The 13,802-nt window shown below is 42.4% G+C and overlaps 1 protein-coding gene across 1 annotated transcript in view; it reads right to left on the bottom strand.

Annotated features, from left to right (window-relative positions):
- CDH12 (cadherin 12) overlaps window positions 1-13,802 on the bottom strand; it is a 206,578-nt gene that overhangs the window by 136,024 nt on the left and 56,752 nt on the right. The window lies entirely within an intron of this gene.

Raw genomic sequence — 13,802 nt, 5'->3', positions numbered from 1 at the left:
GAAGAGGAGCCACAGTGTGCTCGCTGGTCCGGGGAGGAGGTGGAGATGAGGTGGAGACGAGGCTTTGGGGAAGAGGGTCGAAATCAGGGCATATCCCCTCCAGGCCCCTGCCATGAGCCGCTCTAGCCCACACCCCCAGCCCTCTGCCCGGACTCCTGCATCCCCCCCACACATACCCAGCCCCCACACCGCATGCCCTGCCTCCTGCACCCTCCTCACACACCCCCAGCCCTCTGCCCTGCCTCCTGCACACCCCATTCCCGGACTCTTGCACCCCCCACATTCCCACCCCCACCCTGAGCACCAAATGGGAGCTCCTGCACCCCTCACACCAAATGGAAGCTGCCCAGGTAAGCACTCCACACCCAAATCTCCTGCCCCAACCCTGAGCCCTTTCCTTCATTCTAGCTCCTGGCCAGACCCTGCACCCCAACCCCCAGCCTGCTCCTTCACCCCCAGCCCTGTGCTCAGTGCACTCCCACCCTCAGCTCAGTGCAGAGAAAGAGGAAGAGAATGACCAGAACCAGGGAGAAGGTAGGCACCCACTCTATGTGGGCAGGGCTGGGATCCCAGACCGGCAGCGGGCTGAGTGGAGCCGGCAGCAAGGACCCTGGCTGGCAGGAGCCAACGGATGGAACCCCAGGCTGGCAGCGTGCTGAGTGGCAGCAGGCCGAGCTGCTCAGCCCACTGCCAGTCTGGGGTCCCGGCCGCCAGGTCCACTCAGCCCGCTCCCGGCCTGGGGTTCTGGCTGCCGGCCCCTTGCCAGCCAGGGTCCCGGCCGCAGGCCCCACGCAGCCTGCCGCTGGCCTAGATGAACGGAACCCCAGGATTGCAGCAGGCTGGCGGCGTAAGATCAGCATTTTAATTTAATTTTAAATGAAGCTTCTTAAAGATTTAGAAAACCTTGTTTACTTTACATACAACAATAGTTTAGTTATATAATATATAAACTTATAGAGAGAGAGGCCTTCTAAAAATGTTGAAATGTATTACTGACACGCGAAACCTTAAATTAAAGTGAATAAATGAAGACTCGTCACACCACTTCTGAAAGGTTGCCGACCCCTATCCTAACCATTGGACTACAGAGTCAACTCCTACTTTCTTTTGCCCAACGACTGCAATATAATCTGCTATGCAATGATTCTAGGTTCACAGAATCATTTAGCCTTTCTCTAGATTGTAAAATTAACCTACTTGGATATAGATTTTAAAGAAAGCTGTCTAAAAAATGGCTTCTGTTAACATGATTTGCCTTGAGTGCGTACGGAGCATAACATTTTAAAAGTGGTGATTGAGGACAGTTTTCAAAACGATTAAAACAAATTGCTGTTCCTTCTGCCTTAATTGCAAACTTCATTATAAGAAACTACTTTTAATATATAGTTTTTTAGAAAAGATTTCTGAACAAAGCTAATTGTGAAGTCTCAGCAACTATTACACAATGTACAAAGTACCCAGAAGCTCTACTTCATTATACATTTTTAGGTCAAAACATTCTAGTTTGTGTTTCTAAAGTCAGGCATCCAAATAAAATGTGCCTAATATTCACATAGGCATAGTAGATGCCACTTTTGAATAGCTGGTGCTAAGGGCCAGATATTTTAAGGTATTTAAACACCTGAAGTTGATCCTAGTGGTATTTTCAAAACTGAAGGCCAGATTTTTAAAGGTCTGTAGGTATTGTTGTGCTCAGCATTGTCATGCCTAACAGATTTAGGAGTCTACATCTCATTTTCAGAAGGGATTTAGGCACTTAGAAGCCTGAATCTCATTGACAGCCAATGGGATTTAGACTCCTAAATGCCTAAATCCCTTTGGAAAATGAGCTTTAGGCTTCTAAATCAATTAGTTATTGTGACACTGAGAACAGAAATGCCTAAATACTTTTAAAAATCTGAGCCTAAGTGCTTGACTCTCATTGAAATCAATGGGAGTTAGAAACCTTTGAAAATCCTAGTTAGGCATCTTTCTGCATCCTTAGGCACCTAAATCCCTTTAAAAATCTGCCCCTGGCGGGATATCTATGAAGTATTTTGGAGTAAGCAGGACCTAGCACCCAGCCTGGATTGACAGATATGGGTTAGTGGTGCTCGTGCTATAGCACTCTAAAAATTGCTGTCTAAACAGAGCTTTGAAATTGAGGGTCAGGCTGGAGCTCTGGCTCTGAAGCCCAAGGAGGAGGGCGCGCATCAGAGCCTGAGTCTCAACTTCAAATTTCTGTCTATACAGCTATTGTTAGAGCAGTAGCATGAGCCCAACTAACCCCAGTCTGTCAACCTAGGCTGGAAGGTTCACTCCACCTCACCTAGACGTAAGTGAGGATGTCACGGTGTGGGTGTCAGCATGGGCTGCACAACCCTGCCTGACACCCTGCAGTACATACTCACTTGCAGAGTCTACATCGCCATGTCCTCACTTCTATATTTAGCAAACTAGCTAGGCTGCAGCTAGAGCGAGTACACCTACATGAGCTACAAATCACACCAGCGGCTACAGCATGTAGAGGTACCCTATGCTGCCTTATTTACACTAGTGTTTTAGAGTGTCGGTTAGAACATGTTAGCTAACACATTCAGTCCTAGTCAAACACACAAAACTCCATGCATGCAGTGGCCTGGAAGAAAGGATCCTTGTCCCACAATCTTGCAACTACTCCCCCCATACACAATCAGCATCCTGAGCTGTGTTTTGGGGCCAGAATCTGGGCCATAAGTAGTTCAACACCTTTGTTATTTTAAGCTGCCCACCTGACGATTCAGAAACATCCCTGCATTCAGGTAACATTCAGTTCACAGTAATAATGGCAAGAATTTTAGCTTACTTATTGATTTGATTTAAATAAAAGACTAACTGATGTAGAAACCGATCAGCTCACAGGGCAGCGACTGTCTTTTATTCTATGTCTCTACAGTGCCTATCACCATGGGGTCTCCAGCTTGGTTGAGGTACTTAGGTGCTACTGTAATAAATAATAATAATAATAATAATCACAATCATCACAACAAGTAAGAATATCTGTCATTCTCCACACAGACTTTCTATATGCAAATGGCTATGTGGAGCACTGCTCAGGCTTTATCAGTATATTATATCAAAAATCCCCACCTGCCACTTGCTTTTAGAGGAAAGCCGGGTTTTCCTTCAGCAATAGCAGCTGGAAAAGCTCTGGAAGACATGTGAGATCATTCATTATGTGAACAGCAAGGTGTTTTGTCTCACTGGATTATGTTCAGTGATTATTGTTGGTTTAGATCTAAAAACCTGAGAATAGAGGCTTTTGTAAGCATTAGATGTGAGCACTATGGAAAAGACTGTCAAATATCTGGAAAAAGCTATCTGAAAGAATTTGGTTTTTGTTAGGGATGTGGGACATGGAGTGGAAGTAGCAGGAAAAACTGGATGAGTTTGGAGTTATTGAACCAACAAAGTATCAAGAGGAGCTGCTAATTTGACCACCTGTGTCTGTATCATCTCTCACAGGAGTATAAACTGCAATCGTGAGCATTTGAACCGCCCTTCCAACATGTTGTTGTTTTTTTCCCTTCTGAATACTTTCAAGTCTGTTGAAAATATTAGTTACCTTATTGCTAAAAAGATGGAGCAGAAATATAGCAGGTTCAGCAGCAAGTGATGAAAATAATCAGAGGTGTGGAAAGACTTTCATATTAAAAGAGTTTTAAAAGATCATTACTGTTTAGTTTTGAAATGAGACAAAGTGTATAAAATAATCAGTATTACAGAGAAGGTAAACTTGCTGTTTCTTCATAACTTTTCTCATAGTATAAGAACAAAGGGGCATTCAATTAAATTGAAAGGTAGCAAATTTAAAAATGATAAAAGGAAATACTCTTTAGATAACACATAATTAACCTATAGAACTCTCTCTCACTAGAGATCACAAGGCCAAGACTTACGGGAAATTTTAAAAAGTATGAGACATTTATAACAATAAGTTACACTCCGTAGGGTTAAAAAAAAGGGGATATAAATCCTTAAGGGATAAATCAGTAATGTTTTTTTTGGATGAAACTCCCTTATTGGCAGATTATTGCAAAACTATCTGCTTCAGGGTTTTTCTACCTTCCTCTGATGTACTGGCCTCTGGCAGAAAGAGCATACTGCACCACCAATCTGATGTTCCCATGTCATATGAATACTGGGTAGCATATTATGAGGTATTTCAAGTTATTTTGGATACTCTTTTATATCAGATTAAGCAATGAAAGCCTCTTTTTTAAATGTTCTAACATAAATAAACCTGTACTGGCAGATGAACTACATGATTCACCAGATCTTTTCCAGTTGTAGAATCCAGTATCACATTGTTACTATATCGATATTTGACTTTGTATTTGGATTTACAACTGGATTGCCACCAAATTTGCATCCCAGAATTGGTACACCCACCTCATTCGTTCAATTGCCAGGGAAGAGAGTGACTCCAATGAACACCATAAACTCTGAAGAATAGTGTAATGGTGTTGTGAATTCAGTTGTGAATGGTCAGTTTCAATGGTATGCCTAAGGTTGCTTGAAACCTTATTATCCGTCAATAACATGTGTGAACTGATGTTTGTGTGTCAGATATTTCCCACTGCATGTCCCTTATACTACATGCTTTTACCCTTCTCCCTGGTGGTTGCTATTTCAGTTACCTTGGTTGTTGTTTATGCTTAAAGCAGACTATAAAATAAAAGTAAATATCTCCCAGCAATGGGGACTGGGTGACCCTGAGGACTGGTAATGAGATCTATAGCCATTCCTTTCCTGATTGCCAGTTTGAATCCAACACAGATCATTAGTTACTGAAAGTTACTATTGAGAGCTGTTCAATAGCTTCTGTGAAGAGAGTTTTGTGTGCCCCATTTATCTCTACCTCAATACAGCTATCACCCTTGTTCCTCTCTGACCTCAACACTTGTTTCTCCTCTTTCTCTACTCCCAACACCCTGTCCTTATCCTCCGGGACATCAACCATCTTTCTGATGACCTGTCTCACTGCTGCTTCCTGCTTGCTCTTCTAAATTTCCACTTTCAATGTGCAACTCTGAACCAAGACCCCTGCTGGCCTCACCAAGTATTCCTTTTGCTCTCTCAACCTCAGCATTCCCTTTCTCTGATCTGTTTTCATACCGCTCATGAAGGGAGAGTTCTGTCCCCATTATATGTCTATATCCTCTTTTTTTCCTCCTTCCATGACACTGGATGTGGAGATTTTTAAAAGAAAAACCTTCCTGAGTGACAGCTGCTTTATATTTGGTTGATAGAATGTTACTATCATTGAGGACCCATTGATTACTAAGTAGCCTAGACGGGAGGGGATGAATGCTGGGGGCCAGCAAAGAAGAGAAGGATGATCCTTATGCCTTGTGATACTTTCTTGGGGGTACCCAGGACTCTTGTTACAAACACACATACACAGAAAGAGCTTCTTATATGGTATGAGCATATACATTTCACAACAATATTAATTATCAGTGTCACTTCAGCTTTTACTGAAGACCTCACATGACATTCTTTATTGATATGTACAATGAAAGTCGTGTGCTAAGTGTAGTGAGTTTGTCAGGCCACTTAGGAGTTGCTATTATAGAACAGTGAAGCCTTTGTCAGCTTGTAAAAATTGGTCTCAGTGTCACACACGTACTGCATATTTGAGAAGAGCCACCTCAAGTAGAAGTAAGACACAGAGACAGACTTTGACAGCAGCAGCTGCAGAGAGGATAAGGGAAGAATATCGAAGTCTGCCTCTAGGTACCACTTTTACAAAACCCTTATATACCAAATAATTAGCTAATTGATGGCATTATAACATACACTTGTCTTGTTAAGTTCCTTTAATTCTTACCCATAGCTGGGAGAAAAGCCACTTCTTAGTCTGAAAATCTTAATAGCGGTGGCTCAAATAATAAAACACTATTTGTGTAAATAAATGGTTGCTTTATTTAATCCTACAAGTTTGAGATTCTTTCTTAAGGACCTTGGGTTGATGCGTTATTTAAACATTTCTGTTGGGTGCACTCTACCCAAGCATAAATTTCAGATCTCATGTTCTTGTATTGTACATCCCTATACTTACAGTATTCCCAAAATATCCGTTTACATATCTCTCCTGTACATTTTCGCACCCATCTTCCACTTCCTTCCAAACTATGCCTTATGCCTGAAACACTTTTCCGATTTGGGTTTGCTCAACAACTACCACTTAATTCCAATCCCTCTTTAAAACATGCTTCCTCTATCAACATCAATCCCCTAAATACAAGTCAGATGCTTCACTATCTTGCACCTTGTGCAGTCATTTAGAACACAGAACAAGGAGTGCAAATTGGATCTAAACTGTTACCATTTTGTCTTGGTATTGTTTCAAACCCACTTTTTACTGATCTGAATGACTAGATATGGTGCAGAGCAACAGAGAACCAAGCCTTAAGTCTTAATATTCCACTGAAGAAAATATGACATTCACACCACTCAGCGACTGTACCTTCTCCTTGAAATACAGAGTATTGTATGTCTGAACTGCATTACCTGTTTCACTTTGATTATAAACTTCTTGGTGCAGTGATTGTGTTTTCTTGCAATCAGTAGGTGGGACTGCACCCCATGTAGACAGATCTGAGCTTGCTTTGAACTAGCTAGGCAGCATAGGTGGTGGCACAGGCAAGCCACATCCAGCCAGAACCATACATACATACTCCAGGGGCTAGCCGTGCTGTTCTGACTTCACTGCTATCGTTACTCAATATAGCATTGTATGTCTACACATGCTGCAATAACAACTCCCAAATGCTGTATAGATATACCCTATGTTGTGCACAGTGCTAAGAACAGCAGTGCTCAATAAACGACAAATAATGATGGTCTCAAGCCATTTCCTAGTGGGATGATGCGCACATAACAAAAACCACAGCCATCATTGGCAATCTGAGCTGGCCAGAAAGTGGAATTTCCATTTTGCAGGAAATTCAGGATTGTTGATGTTTTGTTTTCTATCGGAACAAAACATCAACATTATGGAATTTCCAGCAAAATGGAATTATCCTTCTTGGTGCTCCCCAAACTGCCTGACGGGCAGCGGGGCAGCTGGCTGGTTTACCGACTGGCTATCTGCCTGGCTGCCCAGCCAGCCTACCCTTCCACCAGCCAATCAGTTCGGCAACAGGCAAACCAGCCAGTTCCCCAGCTGGGTGAACTGTCTGGCTTTCTGGCTTCTCAGACAACTGGCTGGTGGGTGGATGGGGTGCCCAGTTCCTCTGCCAGCTTGTCAGGCAGCTGGCAAGCTTGCCAGCCAGATAGGGTACTAGCCAGCCTGTCTGGTTTCCTGCCAGCTCAACTGCTCACTAGCTGGCTAGACAGATGGCTGGCTGGCAGGAAACCAGACAGGTTGTCCAACCAGTCTTCCTTCCTGGTTTCCATCGAAAGTTTACACAGAACTGACTGTTCCTGCCGAAAATTTGGTTTAGTTGAAACTGCATTTTCCATTACATTTTCCAGTTGTTCTCTTGGAAATGTTTTGATCAGCTCTATTGTCAGCATTATTGGCCAAAGACTGAAGGGGCACAGAGTTTAAACTTTCATCACTTCTTTCTCAAGATCAGGGCTAAGGTGCCTGGTCAGGGCAGTATGAAGGGAATCTTCATTGCTTCGCCCATGTGGTATTTGATCTGTGGCTCAACAGAGGACTCAAAAGCATTGTAGTTCACAGACAGGCATGCTTAGGCATGCCATTTAAACAGATTGTACTGTATTCTGTCCCTCCTTTTTATAATATTTTTATGGATTTTAAGACTTTATTTTACATATAATTTTTCTAAAAGATGACCTTTATCTCCAACACATGGACTGTATATTGTAACCCTCTTATACCCCATAAACAAAAGAGAATTTGTCATTTTCACCATGTTTGTGATCAGAGATTTTCCTCTTTAAACTCTTATTAATCCAACTTCTTGTGATCACTTTCTTGTCACTCTGAGTCTTCCTGGGATTGTAGCTAGTTTGCCACATGGAGTTATTTCTACACCTAGAATTAAAGTCATTAATCATGTTTGGTTTGCTGATTCCCATTTGCTTAGAAATCTTGAGAACATTTTGCCTTCTGCTTTGTCCTATTCTAGGGCTGCGTATGACTCGATTGATTCATGCAATCCATCAGTGTCTGGTCTTTTGGACCAGCTTGCCCTAATACTGCAGATGGTTCATGCCTGCTTACTCTTTGGTGTTCACTGCAGAATTATACACTCAAATAGTATGGGGGGAGGGGGATGAAGATGCGCCTGGTGCCTGTGCTGTACATCTATTATAATCAGTTTAAATCTCAGCTTGTTCTCATTATCCACAATGTCTTTATGAGAATACAATGACGGGGATATAATTGCTTGTCATAAACTAAGAGCTGAGTTGTGACAATGAAGTCTTGTGCTTGCTTTCTTGTGTGAGAAATATAAATAGAAGGCAGCTAATAGGAAAAAATAGCTCAGTAGCTGGAAAGCAACTTTAAAGAAAAATGATGTCCATAGCCACTCAGCCAGTAACTGGAAAAGCAGGTTTTATAAACCATCTTTAATGTTTACAGGCACTCAGTGGCTGAGAAAAGTAATACCTTTAAAATATGTTTAATGTTTTGAACCGTTCGGTGGCCAAGAGAGCAGTTCCTGGTAAAAAGATATTTAATGTTTAGAATTGTTTTGTGGTAAGTAAAAAGAAACGTCTTGTTAATTTTTAACATTTACTGCTGATCAGTGGCTACTAAAGCAACTATTGAGATATGTTTTATGTTTAGAGACGCTCTGTGCCTGTACAAAAATAATTCCTATGCATCTCAAGCCAATACCAAAGCATTGCAGTATCTTTACCTCAACAATAGCTTCACTGACAAAAGCAACACATACCCGTAACTATCTAATACAACCTCAGATGATTATGCATACCAGTACTCACTACTTGGCAAGCAACTGATATTCAGCGTATCAAAAGTGCCTAACATATCCATTCAGTGTAAAAACAATAGTAGAATCTAAGAGCCAAAATGCTAGCTGGTTAAGTGTACAGATGTGTTTCAAGGTCTGGGTCTGAAGATCTCTGAATTTTGGGGGTGATGCGATCCAGTGTATGGGCTGAGCTATTAAACTGAGAAGAGCCAGGAGCAAAGATTGGATCTAGGTTTGGATCTGAACTTCTCCAATGCTGAGGAGGTCTTCCAAGATGAGATTTTGGCTTGCCAGATCTCTAGTTAAACATACCAAAAGTCTGTGTCCAAATATAGACGAGAGGGCTCACATACCCAGAGGAAAGGTATATTTCATAGTGCCAACTTGGCAACTATTTGGACATGTGTTTTTACTACATATTGCTTTTTGAGTTTTCACATCCTTCAAAATGTTGAGGTTGTGAATTAGCAAGAACTGTTTAATCAGTTTTTACCTAGCTTTAGTTTTAGCAATTTCTCAGTTACAATCATTGTGCTCCAAGGGGTTTGCAGGACTCAGCCCAGTATGACTTTCATTTCAGATGGGCTCACAGAAGTCAGTATTATTTGTCATATTTCATTGTTTTGCTGACAATATTCAAACACTTAACTCTGTCACATTGATCATACCAAGCCCATCTTTGAAACTCTCCATTGGTTACCCCTTCACCTCTGCATCAAATACAAGCTCCTTGTCTTATCTTTAAGGCCTTTCATAACTTTTAACACTGTATCTATGTATTTTGCTAATCTATCATGATATCAAGCTTCACTTAGTTCCACCAGCATTCCTAGCCTTTGCTCCCTACCTGTCTTCTTCTTCCTTAAACACCTCTATGCTTTCTTCTAGCTGCTTCTTATGCATTGGAAAAACTCCCTGATAAAATCCAAGTAGCCGTGACCTCATCTTCCCTCAACTCCCTCCTCTGCTATGAAGTTTATAAATCCCACCCTGATGCTCATGGCTAGGCAGTTGACAGACAGTGACTACTGCTTTTCCTGCCTTTCTTTTCCCTGCTCCTTTCCTCTCTACCTCCACTCCCAATTAAAAGAAAAAAGAAATATAATACAAGTATCTAAAATAACTGTGGCAATTCTATATCAGGCTATGTCCTGTATGTTGTATCCTCACCCCCTACCCTTAATCTGTTTGTGTTTTTAACCTGTAAGCCCTTAAGGACAGGAACTTTCTCATTTGTATTTGCAGAGCACACAGCACAATGGGGCCTGAGTCTGACTGGGATTTTGGACTGCTACCAGAAACAATAATATGGGCAGCTGGACTGATGTTTCCTTGTTAAATACTATTTTGGCTCCCCAGATTGGACACACTGTACTAAGTGATCTGACCTTTGATATTTAAAAAGCGATTATTTGTTATTATGGTGATACTATGGTGAGGCAGTTCATATAAATGAGAATAAGCAAAAGATAAAGACAGAGGGATAACTTTCCTGGGGCAGCAATATGGTGAAGAGGTTTTACCTTAATTTAATATGAATGTATGGAATGTCTAATGTATGCCCCCGTAATGTTATCTGTTGATCCTAACTGAAAAATGTGCATGTTTTCTCACATTCACCTTACTTCCATATATAAACATAGAATCCTCTGCGTTTTTACTAACACTTCACTAATTAGTTTGCTTATTGATCACTGTAATTCATCTGGATGGCCTCTATGTCTATTCTTGGTAGGCAATTAAAACACTACACCATGGGATCAAGGTTAAATGCAAGAAATGAGTTCATAGGCACTAACCATCATACAAAATAGCTGGGAAGCACAGAAAAGGGAGAGATAGATACCATGTCATCCCACCTGCCCTATTGTATAGTATGGACACTTTATCCATACATGGCAAATAGAATCAAATTATAATTATTATTTTGAACAACATACAACACATTCAATTATTTATGTATTTAGTTCTAAATAATAATCTTTAAAAAATGCCGATCCAAGTCTCTAGATGCCCAACACACCATTCATAAAACAATCAAATTGCAGCAGCATTGAACTAATCATTTCAACAGGCATGCTACTAGCCAGCCACTTACAGAAACTCCTTTGCACCCCTTCTTCGTTGTGGGCAACATACCCTCACACTTCTCCAAAAATCTTATCAAACAGATGTTTGTTGCAGCAAGCTTAGGAGGATGCCAAATTTAAAATATTTATATAGATAACTTTAGTATCATTGTGGTGGGCAGCTGCCCCACAAAGGGAGAAGAAGAGGTTAAAAGCAGCAACAGGGAGGCTGCACAGAACCAACAAATCAGGAAACGGTTTATTGAGCCCACCAATAGGGAGAAGGCTTGCTGAAGCAGTCGATCAGGGCTGGCAAGGACCATATATAAAGGGCTGCTCAGCAGAACAAAAGGAAGTCTCCCCCTGGAAGGCAAGGGAGGAGGACTGGCTGCCTGCCTGAAGAAGTGCCATAGATAGCACAGTGCTTAGCAGGGGCAGCAGAGTGCGAGGGTGAGCTGCTGGCTGACCTCTGCCAGGCTGGGGCCTTGCTACAAGGACTGAGAGGGTGCTAGGGCTATGGGGGAAGTGGCCCAGGGAAAATAGACATCAGGTTGGAGGAGCTGTAGGGTCCCTCGGTAGGGACCTAGAGTAGTGGGCGGGCCTGGGTCCCCCCCTTGCACCCCACTTGCCAATGAGGTGAGTGGCCAGGATCCAGACTGCAGTTTGCCCCTGAGGTGAGGGGATGGACCTTGGACTGCAGTTGGCCGCGGAGGCAAGTGGCGGGACTAATGACTACCAGTCCCCTGCAAGGGGGGAGATACCGGAGTGGGGCACTGCCGGATGATTGTGCCCAGAAGAGGATGCTGCAGTCAAGAGAGCAATGTGGGTCCAAAGAGTAGAGATAGCAGTGACAGCACGTGTGACACCATTAGCTGAAGGTGGACTGGAAAGGCCGAGAACTAATTCCCAGGATGGGCAGCAGGAGGCACCGTGGTGGTGAGGTCTACTTTATCACAATCATGATACAGAGTCAGTACTAAATCTATACCAAATAGAATTTTCAAGTAAAACAAAATATAAATATTTTAGGGCACCCATTTTTAGATACTTATTAATTAAAAGCTGTGGAGGCAGAATAATTCCCACTATCACCAATAGTTAATTAAAAAAAATACAAAGTACAATACTGGCAATATTTTCTTATAAACAGGCTCAATTACACACACACACACACACACACACACAGGTTCGGCCGATGGCGGTTCCCAGAGGACGCGGTTCGCTGCTCCAGGCCAATGGGAGCTCCTGGAAGTGGTGGCCAGTACATCCCATGGCCCGCGCCACTTCCAGCAGCTTCCATTGGCTTGGAGCAGCGAACAGTGGCCACTGGGAGCCGCCATCTGCCGAACCTGCGGATGCGGCAGGTAAACAAACTAGCCCGGCCCGTCAGGGGCTTTACCTGCACAAGCGACAGAACAAGTTTGGGAACCACTGTTCTAGAGGCAGAGAAAACAACTGGAGAACAAGGAGTCCTGATATGAGGATACCAGTAGAGAATGCGTCTTTGTAGGCAGAGTGGAAATTCAAACCTATTACTCTGATATCCCAGATGAATGCCCTAACTACTGGGCTATTGGGTGTTCTGCTGACACATCCATGGACCAGCCTCAAAAATTCAAGATCTGCTTGCCCCCAGCTGTCTTTTAGGAGGGTTAGGCATGCTCAGTGCATGCCTATTGGATCAGATCCTACAGACAAGATAGGTAGGGGAACACCTAGTTTGAGAATCCTGTTGGGGCTTATGTCCCAGAACTGCAAGCAGCTCAAATTAGCTGTAGGACCATTGTGAGAACTTCAGCAGCTTTGGGCAGGCATACCAGTGGAAATTTAGACACGTATGAGGATTTAGGTGCCTACTGGGTTAGGCAGCAGCAGAGCAGTGGATATTTGAATGTCAGTAGTGCTTACTTTTTGGACTTGGGCATCTATGAGGGCAGTTAGGCACCTAAGCCCCTTTGTGAATCTAGCTCACAGTGCTTAGTGCAGTGTATTAGACATACTATACAGCAGAATCTGAAGGCAGCTCCTCATGCAATGAGACACCTGGTTCTATTTTGTTAGTTTCTATACATACATATCCACAATAGAGGGAAAAAAGAAAAGAATTCCCTGATCATGCAAACCGTGTTATTGGTCATCATTTCTTTTTGTCTTTTGGTATAAGGTCATATCCTATTAGCATTCATTTACTATCTGATATATCCACTCATGGGAACTATATTTTGAACTCAAATCTAACCAGTCCTTTTCATTATTAACTAATTGAACTGCATGTGCATTTTTATAACTTACTGAACTTCTCTGAACCTACTTGTTAGGTCAGGATGATAACATGATCTGACTGCCTGATCATATTACATATACAAATTTCATACACATCCCAGTTAATTCCATAGGACAATTTAGGTAACTGGCTAACCTTTTTTTGCCCCCACAATAGTCTATCCAGTCTCCATTATATGTGTTGTTTAGTTAGAGGGCCAGGAAAAGCTGTCTCTACAGTTTCAGAGTTAGAAAGCCTTAGCAATTGTTCATACTTGGAGTTTTAAATTATAGCCTAGGAGGTGATGAGCAACTCTGATTTGTGAATGTGCCCGGAAAAGGGAAAGCAGTTTTGGAGTCAGTAAAGAGGGTAATAAACAGCAGCAACCAGGCACCCTAGACATGGATATGTGAAAGCTTCTGCCCCCTGTCCCATAAATCAGAACTAAGCAAAATGGTTGTTGGTCAGGTAGTACTACCTTGGGAGAGAAATTGGTTCTTGTTGTTTGTTTGAACTGAAATCCTTGTTTCTATC

Source organism: Lepidochelys kempii, chromosome 2, assembly GCF_965140265.1.
Source record: "Lepidochelys kempii isolate rLepKem1 chromosome 2, rLepKem1.hap2, whole genome shotgun sequence".
Classification (NCBI taxonomy): Eukaryota; Metazoa; Chordata; order Testudines; family Cheloniidae; genus Lepidochelys; species Lepidochelys kempii.
The sequence above is the reverse complement of the archived record's forward strand: the minus strand, read 5'-3'. Positions and strand labels throughout refer to the sequence as shown.